The sequence below is a fragment of the Piliocolobus tephrosceles genome, chromosome 7, assembly GCF_002776525.5.
Source record: "Piliocolobus tephrosceles isolate RC106 chromosome 7, ASM277652v3, whole genome shotgun sequence".
Taxonomy (NCBI): domain Eukaryota; kingdom Metazoa; phylum Chordata; class Mammalia; order Primates; family Cercopithecidae; genus Piliocolobus; species Piliocolobus tephrosceles.
In genome coordinates, this window is record NC_045440.1 from 111,198,887 (window position 1) to 111,208,786 (window position 9,900).

The following is a 9,900-nucleotide window of genomic DNA, read 5'->3' on the forward strand; positions in this document are numbered from 1 at the left end:
GAAGGCCAATGAAGGAGAAGAAAGAGATATAACTCAGACTAATTTCTCATCAATAACTGCTAAAAGTAGAACCAGACACTCCTAACACCTGATTTGGCACTCTACTTAGTCAATAATAGCTTTCCTTGATCATTAAATGAAAGAACAGAGTAGCAGTTTACAGAGAAAACCCTGCCAAATGAACTTCATAATCTTTCTCAAATGCTATCAGTGAAACCAGTAACAGAAAAAAAAAAATCTGCTAGCCTCTCCACTGTTCTGGAATTGAAAATTTCTATAATATTTTGCACTCTGAAATTGAATTATGTTACTGGAATCTCTTGTTAGAGATTAGCAAAATGAAGATCACACTGAAATTTCCCAAAGTAAGTGGTCTTTGTGAGACACTGCCCTACAATGTATACCATGAGTCCTTTTATATGAAGATTCTTATAAAATGTTGAAATAGTCAAGCAGTATTCTCCATGAACTCTTCCCTAACCGAGTATATTTAACTTAAACCAACTGCATTACCTTTGTGCCTGGCACGTAATAGATGCTCAATAGTTATGTAAGGGAGGAAGAAAGAAAGGAGAGAAGAAAGAAAAGGAAGGAGGAGAGAAATGAGAGAGGAAGTCTCTATTAAGAAGACAAAAATAAGACTTTTTATAAGATAAAAAGTCTCTTGTAAAATCACCAAGAAGATACTTTATTCAGTTAAGATGAAGAATCGTCAGCTTTCTTCTCAGCATAACCTGCTTTAGTCTTATTATAAAAATTTTATTAAAATATTCCCTAACAATCCCTTCTCTAGACTAAACAATTCCAGTTCCTAGGACTTTCCCCCAGAACTTTCAAAATTATTTTTCATTCTTATACCAATTTTGATTTCTTTTTTAAAAGTCAAAATTATTTGAGATTATATTCAATTGTTTTTCATGATCCTTTTCAAGGTTTTTGTTTGTTTGTTTTAACAAGGAGAGATTTATATGGTTAAAAGAAAACCAAATGATTTCTTTTCATTTTTAAAGGAGAAAGCATATTTTTGAAGTCCATGGAACAGGAATATGTTTAAGGATAGAATACCTAAACAACTACTCTTCTACATACAACTCAACTTTTACCAGAGTTTGCTTTTTTAAAAAGATTAACAAGTGTATCCAAACTTTTCTGCTTGCTGACACACACATATATACACACACATTTCCAATTGTATGACAAAATAGTCATGGTATATTAATACCTAACAAAATAACCTTTTAAAATATTTTACCCTGAAGTAACAAAATATGTTTTAAAATCTGTTATAATGTATACAATCTCAGAAGAAAACCTGTTGGCAAATATTGTTTGGAGCAGACAGGTAAACTTTCCAGGCTAAGCATTTTCCTATTTCTATATTCAGCAGTACTTCTCAAAAGTGCTGATTCCTAGAATAGAATATCTGTGGGTGAGGTCCAGAAAACTGGCACAGTCCCCAAATAATTCTTATGAATATTTCACTTTCAAGGGATACTCATATAAAACTTTGACCTTTTAACTTGGTGGAGCAGTTCTCTTTTTCCCCCTTAGCAAGTCCATAACTTTTTTTGTAAGTTGGTATTTAAACGGTGATAGTAAAAATGTGAGAGCTATAGTTCCTATCCAAATATCAAACATCCTGGATCTGTGTAGCAACCTAATTATTATGGAGAAATAATTGTGTTGCTAGGAATCTGTAAGGTGCTTTGATCTTCAAGAGACTGTTTTTGCATGTTGATTTAAGATAATGTCTTAGTTTGTTTTGTGCTCCTATAACAGTATTCCTGGGACTGGATCATTTATAATGAACAGAATTTATTGGCTCAAAGCTGTGGAGGCTGGGAAGTCCAACATCAAGGTACTGGCATCTGAAGAGGGCCTTCTTGCTGTGTCATCATGTGGCAGAAAGTTAGAAGTGGAGAGACAGAAAAAGAGAGGCAGAGGAAAAGGCCAAGAGAGAGAGAGGGAAAACAAGAGGGGGCCAAGCTCACCCTTTTATAATGTCACCAATCCCACCCATGAGGGTGGAGAACTCATGACCTAACCACTTCCTAAACGTCCCACCTCCTAATACAGTTACAATGGCAACTAAACTTCAACACGAGTTTGGGAGGGGACATGTATTAAAATCATAGCAGGTAAACCCACAATCTTTTTTATAATTCACTTACCTGGCCAAGTACCAAGTTTGCATCTCATGTTGCAGTACGTGATTTCTTCTTTGTAATGAGCTCTAATGTAAGGCATTGTCTTTTGAATAAGGCAATGGAAATATTTATTTTCAGTTGGCCACCAGGTCAGCTGCCAGATACTTTAAAAGAAGGGAAAATAATGCTTAGCTCTAATTACTAAGAGATGATGGTTTGTGTCTAAGAAAGGGAATCCCAAGAAGTTGGACTATGATCCTGGTATCTTTATTCTTCCAGTTTTCACTACTTAGGTCACTTCAAACTTACTTTCAAGGTGACTTATTGCAACTATGAGATAGCTTAAAATTTACATGACTGCAATCATGATAATTTAGAATCAGTCAATGTCTATGCTCGGATCTGTCAACAAAGGCATTCTCTAAAATAAATTTGCTTCACCACTTTATTTTTGCTTTATCATGTTTTAACGTATTTTCTCATGAAATGAATAATTTTGAAAGCTCTATGGTTGTGACTTACTAGATGTTCTTTTATGATATTTTCTTTGATTTTACTGATTTTTATTTTATATCTTATAAGGAGTTATTGATATTTGGTTTTGGTATAGGTATATACTTTGTCAAGAATTTTCAGGTTCATTTGGTTCTCATAGCTACTCAAAATATGGAAGAGTATATTTTCTATATTTTAATTTAAACAAAACTTTATAAATGTTATAATTATCAACATGAATTTTATCATTAAATAGCAACAAAGACGTTTTGAAAATTAACTTTAGTATAAACCAAATTTCCATGGAAAATATGTTTTATGTAGTGTTAATGCAGGATTATAGAAAAACTTATTAATGAAAAATCTCTCTAAGTTGCATGAATCATATTTCTTTTTATTCAGTGTACTATAAGGACAAACTCTTTCAGTATTCTCAGGTTTACATTATTACCTCTGTCATTAACTCACCACATTGAACAAATCGGATTATGAATGGGATATGTGTTTCAGTGCACCCAATGTTGTCCCATTTTATATCTGTAGCTCCAGCACTCTAAAAATATTCATATTGGACAATAAATTACATGATCATTCCAATTATGAGTTCCTGGGACACAATTTGACCAAATATAACATGAAAGAATTTTACTATATGACTTTATTATAACTTCCAGCCCTAAGAGTAATTGAAAGATATCTTTATGCTACTTCATGTCATCTTGTTTAATATCCACATTCCTTCTCTCACTGGAGTGCTGTACTGTTGATGAAGAAGAGATAGGAAGCTAGGCTAAGTAGGTAGAAAGGTGGCTGATTCACATGTAAGCTGGGTGGTAGAAATATAATTTCAAGTTGATGACTTAGAAACTAGAGCATATATCTCCCCATAAACAATGTTATAAATTATTATTAAATTCCAAAGTTAACACAAAATGTATGTAGAGAGGCTAGCCCTGCAAAATGAGAAGTGGATATAGCCAACCAGCCTCTAGAACATGACTGTGTGGTGATAGCTGTACATTCAGGCAACTGTGAGCCAGTCACAGGTGAGGGTCACAAAGAAATGCACAAACAAAGACAAACCACAGCCCCTGATGCAGGAAGAGGGCCTTTGATTTCTTGACAGGATAATGGCATGGCATGGGCTAATTTCCCTTGGGAATGATAACCAGATGCGTTTCAGAGTGTTGGACCCAAACCCTTTCTGAGATAAGATTGATACGTTTACTGCAAACATCAAAGAAGATAATCAAGTGCGGTAACTTCCAGCCCTCCCCACGGCCCCTTGCCCACCTCCTGCCCAGTTTGCCCAATCACAGTTCTCTTCAATTTGAGTCATCCGTTTTTTTCCACAGAAAGGTCACAAAGATAAAGAAACACCTTCAAAAGTAGCCCCTTCTCTCCAAGGTCTAATTTTTAATCAAACTCTCTTCATATGGTCAAATGCACCTGGAAGGTGTGCTCATGCATGACCCCTGTTTTTCCTTCTAGTAAGTAGAGCCCCTCCTCTTCCTGCCGCTTAGCCATTTCTTCCAATTGGAATAAAGCAGGGTGACACAGTGAAAGTTCCGTCCTCTCCAGAGGGCCACTCCCCCTTATTTGCATATGAGGAGTATTTAACCTGATGCTTTTAATCAAGGGAAACTTAAATTATGCTAGCTCCAAAACATATCAAAAAAATTGTTGTCATGTTGGTGGTAGCTGTATTGGTTTATGTATGTGTTCACTTGACAAATCTCTGCTGTGAATTTGTTTTCTTGCGACTTGCCTCACTTTGAGGGAAGTTAAAATTTAAATGCAGAGATTCTGCTTGTATGTTTCAGATTGCCAGACTCTTTTACTTAATCAAACTTATACTGAACCAATTAATTATACATTGAGAAATGTATTTCCTGGGACGGATGTATCTATCCTGTTGTGGATTGGTGTCCCTCTTCTCTCTAATCTGTCACTGTCACATCCTCCCCCAGGAAAACATTCCATGAATATTGAATGAGCTGGACTGAGAATAGAACTGAGCAGACTCAAGATATGTATTTTTAAACAATTCTAGTACCTAGAACAATCCCAGAAGAAAGTATAATTTTTTTTCTGAATAAATTCTGCTATGCATGTTTCTCTCTTCATAGGTGATTAAAACACTATACAATGTCTGCTGCTCAGATTTATAAGATTAATCAAGACAAGAAAAGAAACAAATGAATAATTTTTTCTTTATGCTCCCAGGAGATAGTACACCATGCCTGTTTCATTTGGGAGCAGTTAGCACATGTAAGAATGTAAATATATCTTTCTATGATAATATCCCTATTTAAAAAAACTATTTTATCTGGAAGCAAATTGTCTCTAGCTCTAATTTGTACCAGGAATTAAAGTGAGATGATGTCACTAAACTGGTTTTATTAGATGGAGACTGGCCTTTTATTATAATGATTCTCCTTGCTAATATCATCATTTGAAAATGTTACTGGCACTTCCAAGTTGAATCCATTCCATTCTTCCTGTGCCCTTCCTACATCCCAAAACTTGTTCTTCCCACACTGTTCATTAGTTTAATCAATGACAATTCCATCCACTCAGGTGCTCAATCAAGAAACTTCATAGTCACTGTCAATCCCTCTATCTTAATTAGGAAAGCTTGACGAACAGAAAAACCATGTTTCTTATTTATCACCAGGAACATAACTCGTTAATGACTACATGTTTGATTCTCTGATCACCCATCTGTATGTTGTTAGTCAAGACCCTTAATCTTTCAAAACTCTAGTTTCTTCATCAATAAATTCAGAAATATGGACTGTAGAAATAAATCTGAAGTTCTCTAATACAGTGCCACAACTTCAGTCACATAATTGCTTTCTCAACAAATAGCTGATAATTAGTTACCAACACTTTATTTTTACGTGAGGTTTTCCTATGGCTTGGTTTACTATCCTACATGCCTTCCAAAGTGTCCTGTGTTTGATTTTTTGTTAACATTTATCATTCTCTAGTACAAGTTTCTGTTTATCAATTTTTCTAATAGACACCAAGATTCCTGAAAATGAAAATTCACACATACAATGTCCTTTATCATTTTATCTTTCCATTCTAGTATAAACCTATCATATAGAAACTTTAAAATATAGTTGAATTCATTTTGACATCTCTGTTAACACTGGCCACCCTAGACTAAGCCTCCCTTATTCCTTCCCAGGATGACTAAAAAAATCTTCTTTAGATGTTTCCCCTCAATCCCATTGCTTCCTTCTATTCCACAGAACAACCACAGTGATCTGTTGAAAATCCTTCCATAGCACTTTCCATTGTACTTAAAACAGCCTCTAAAGTCTTTCTGTAGCTTTACACCCGACCGCTGCCAACCTTTACCATCTCAGCTCCTGCACTCTCATCTACACTCATCTGTTTCAAACTCAACAACCTCATTTCAGTTCCTCCTCCCTGGCTCAGGACCTTTGGTTATGCTCTCCTATCTGCCTTGAATCCATGGGAACTAAGTCCCAGAAGATACAGGCAAACTTCATTTTATTGTGTTTTGCTTTATTGTGGTGGTCTGGAACCAGACCCACAGTATCTCCTGAGGCCTTCTAGACCATTGCAATATAGTGAATATCACAATAATGTGGGTCACACAAATATTTTGGTTTCCCAGTGCATATAAAAGTTATGTTTACAAAATGCTGCAGTCTATTAAGTATGCAATAGTACTGTGTCTAAAAAATGTATGTACCTTCATTTAAAAATATTTTATTGCTAAAAATGCTAATACCTAAGCCTTCAGCTAGTTGTAATCTTTTCTACTGGTCTTACCTCAGTGTTGACAGCTACTAACTGATCAATGAAGTGGTTTCTGAAGATTGAGTGGCTGCAACAATTTCATAAAATAAGATACAATGAAGTTTGCCACATTGTCTCTTTCATGAAAGATTTCTTCATAACATGCAAAGCTGTTTAATAGTGTTTTACCCACAGTGGAACTTCTTTCAAAATTAGAGTCAATCATTTCAAACCCTGATGCTGCTTTATCAACTAAGTTTATACAATATTCTAAATCATTTGTTGTCATTTCAACAGTGTTCACAACAACTTCACCAGGAGATGGTTTCATCTCAAGAAACGCCTTTTTTTTTTTTTTTTTTTTTTTGTTCATCCATAAGAAGCAACTTGACATCCATCAAAGTTTTCTAATGAGATTGCAGCAATGCAGTCACATCTTTAGACTTCACTTCTAATTCTAGTTGTCTTACTGTTTCTACCACATGTGATGTCACTTGCTCCACTGAGTTAGAAACACCTCAAAGTTCTATGGCAGTTACAGCCTTATGAAATATATTTTTAAATATAAGACTTGAAATTTGAAATTACTCCTTGATCCATGGGCTGCAGATGAGTGTTCTATTCTAAGTGTGAAAACAACTGACAATGGGCTGAAAATATTCAGTAAACCATGCTATAAATAGATGTGCTATTACCCAGGCTTTTTTGTTCCATTTATAGAGCACAGGTAGAGGAAATGTAGCATAATTCCTAAGAACTCTAGGACTTTCAGAATAGTAAATGAGCATTGGTTTTAACTTAAAGTCCTCAGCTATATTAGCCCCTAACAACAGAGTCTGTCCTTTGAAGCTTTGAAGGCAGGCATTGACTTCTCTCTAACTATTAAAGTCCTAGATGGCATCTTTTTCCAACTGAAGGCTTTTCATCTATGCTGAAAACCTGTTGCTTAATATAGCCACCTTTATCAATTATCTTAGCTAGATATTCTGGAAACTTGCTGCATCTTCTCCATCAGTACTTTCTGCTTTATCTTGCGCTTTTATGTTAAGAAAACTGTTTGTTTCCTTAAATCTCATGAACCAACCTCTGCTAGTTGCAAACATTCCTTCTAAAGCTTACTCACCTCTCTCAGACTTCAAGAGAGTTAGGGTCTTGCTCTGGATTAGACTTCGGCTTAAGGGAATGTTCTGACTGATTTGATCTTCTATCCAGACCTCTAAAACTTTCTCCATTATCAGCAACAGAGCTGTTTCACTTTCTTATCATTTGTCTGTTTACTGGAATAGCACTTACAAGAAATGTCCTTCAAGAAATTTTCCTTTGTATTCACAACTTGGCTAACTGTGAGTGTGGCACAAGAGACTTACCTTTTGATCTTTTTCAGCTTTCCTCATGCCTTCCTCACTAAGCTTAATGATTGTCTGGTTTTTTATTTAAAGTGAGATAAGTGTGACTCTTCCTTTCACTCGAATACATTTAGAGGACATTCATTGTAGGGTTACTAAATGGACTAAGTTTATTTTATAATTTTTATTTTATTTGTTTATTTTTAATTTCAAAAGCAAATCTTATTGAATATAAGCAAATAAGTAAAGTCTTTGAATTTACAAAGACAGAATAACATAACTATATCATTATATTATCCTTATATCATCATTATATCATTATTTAGAATATAAAATTGAATAAAGAGAGAAGAGTGTACATTGGTGTTTTGAATAGTAATATAAAATCTGGAAAAATTATTAATAAAAGCCAACAGTATATTAAAAGAATAGGCGAGGTTCAGTGTTTCACGCCTGTAATCCCAGCACTTTAGAAGGCCAAGGCGGGCAGATCACGAGGTCAGGAGTTCAAGACCATCCTGGCCAATATGGTGAAACCCTGTCTCTACTGAAAATACAAAAATTAGCTGGATGTGGTGGCGCATGCCTGTAGTCCCAGCCACTTGGGAGGGTGAGGCAGGAGAATCGCTTCAACCCGGGAGGTAGAGGTTGCAGTGAGCCAAGATAGTGCCACTGCACTCCAGCCTGGTGACAAAGTGAGACTCTGTCTGAAAAATAATAATAATAATACACTTTATCCACATCATAAAAGTTGGCTTAACATCCAAATATCTAGTAGTTATTATTTTTTCTGTTTTAAAAAAAAATTTAAGTTCTGGGATACCTATGCAGAATGTGTAGATTTGTTACATACATATACACGTGCCATGGTGGTTTGTTGCACCTATTAACCTGTCATCTAGGTTCCCTCCCCTCGCCCCCAAACAGGACCTGGTGTGTGTTGTTCCCCTTCCTGTGTCCATATGTTCTCATTGTTCAACTCCCGCTTACGAGTGAGAACATGAGGTATTTGGTTTGCTGTTCCTGAGTTACTTTGCTGAGGATGATGGCTTCCAGCTTCACCCATGTCCCTGCAAAGGATATGATCACATTCCTTTCTATGGCTGCATAGTATTCCACGGTGTATGTGTACCAAGTCTATCATTGATGGGTATATGGGTTGGTTCCATGTCTTTGCTATTGTAAATAGTGCTGTAGTAAACATACGTGTGCATGTGTTTTTATAGTAGAATGATTTATATTCCTTTGGGTGTATATCCAATAATGAGATTACTAGGTCAAATGGTATTTCTGGTTCTAGATCCTTGAGGAATCACCACACTGTTTTCCACATGGTGGAACTAATTTACATTCCCACCAACAGTGTAAAAGCGTTCCTATTTCTCCACAGCCTCACCAGCATCTATTGTTTCTTGACTTTTTAATAATCACCATTCTGCCTGGAGTGAGATGGTATCTCATTATGGTTTTGATTTGCATTTCTCTAATGATAAGTGATGTGAAGCTTTTTTTCATATGTTTGTTGGCCACATAAATGTCTTCTTTTGAGAAGTGTCTGTCCATATCCTTTGCCCACTTTTTGATGGGGTAGTTTTTTTTTTTTTTTTTTCTTGTAGATTTGTTTAAGCTCCTTGTAGATTCTGGATATTAGCCCTTTGTCAGGTGGATAGATTGCAAAAATTTTCTACAACTCTGTAGGTTGCCTGTTCACTCTGATGATAATTTCTTTTGCTGTGCAGAAGTTCTTTAGTTTAATTAGATCCCATTTGTCTATTTTGGCTTTCATTGCAATGGCTTTTGATGTTTTTGTCAGGAAATTTTTGCCCATGCCTATGTCCTGAATGGTACTGCCTAGGTTTTCTTCTAGGGTTGTTATGGTTTTGGGTTTTACATTTAAGTCTTTAATCCATCTTGAGTTAATTTTTGTATAAGGTATAAGGAAGGGGTCCAGTTTCAGTTTCCTGCATATGGCTAGCCAGTTTCCCCTCACCATTTATTAAATAGGGAATCCTTTCCCCATTTCTTGTTTTTGTCAGGTTTGTCAAAGATCAGATAGTTGTAGATGTGTGGTGTTATTTCTGAGGTCTCTATTCTGTTGTTCCATGGGTCTATGTATCTGTTTTGGTACCAGTACT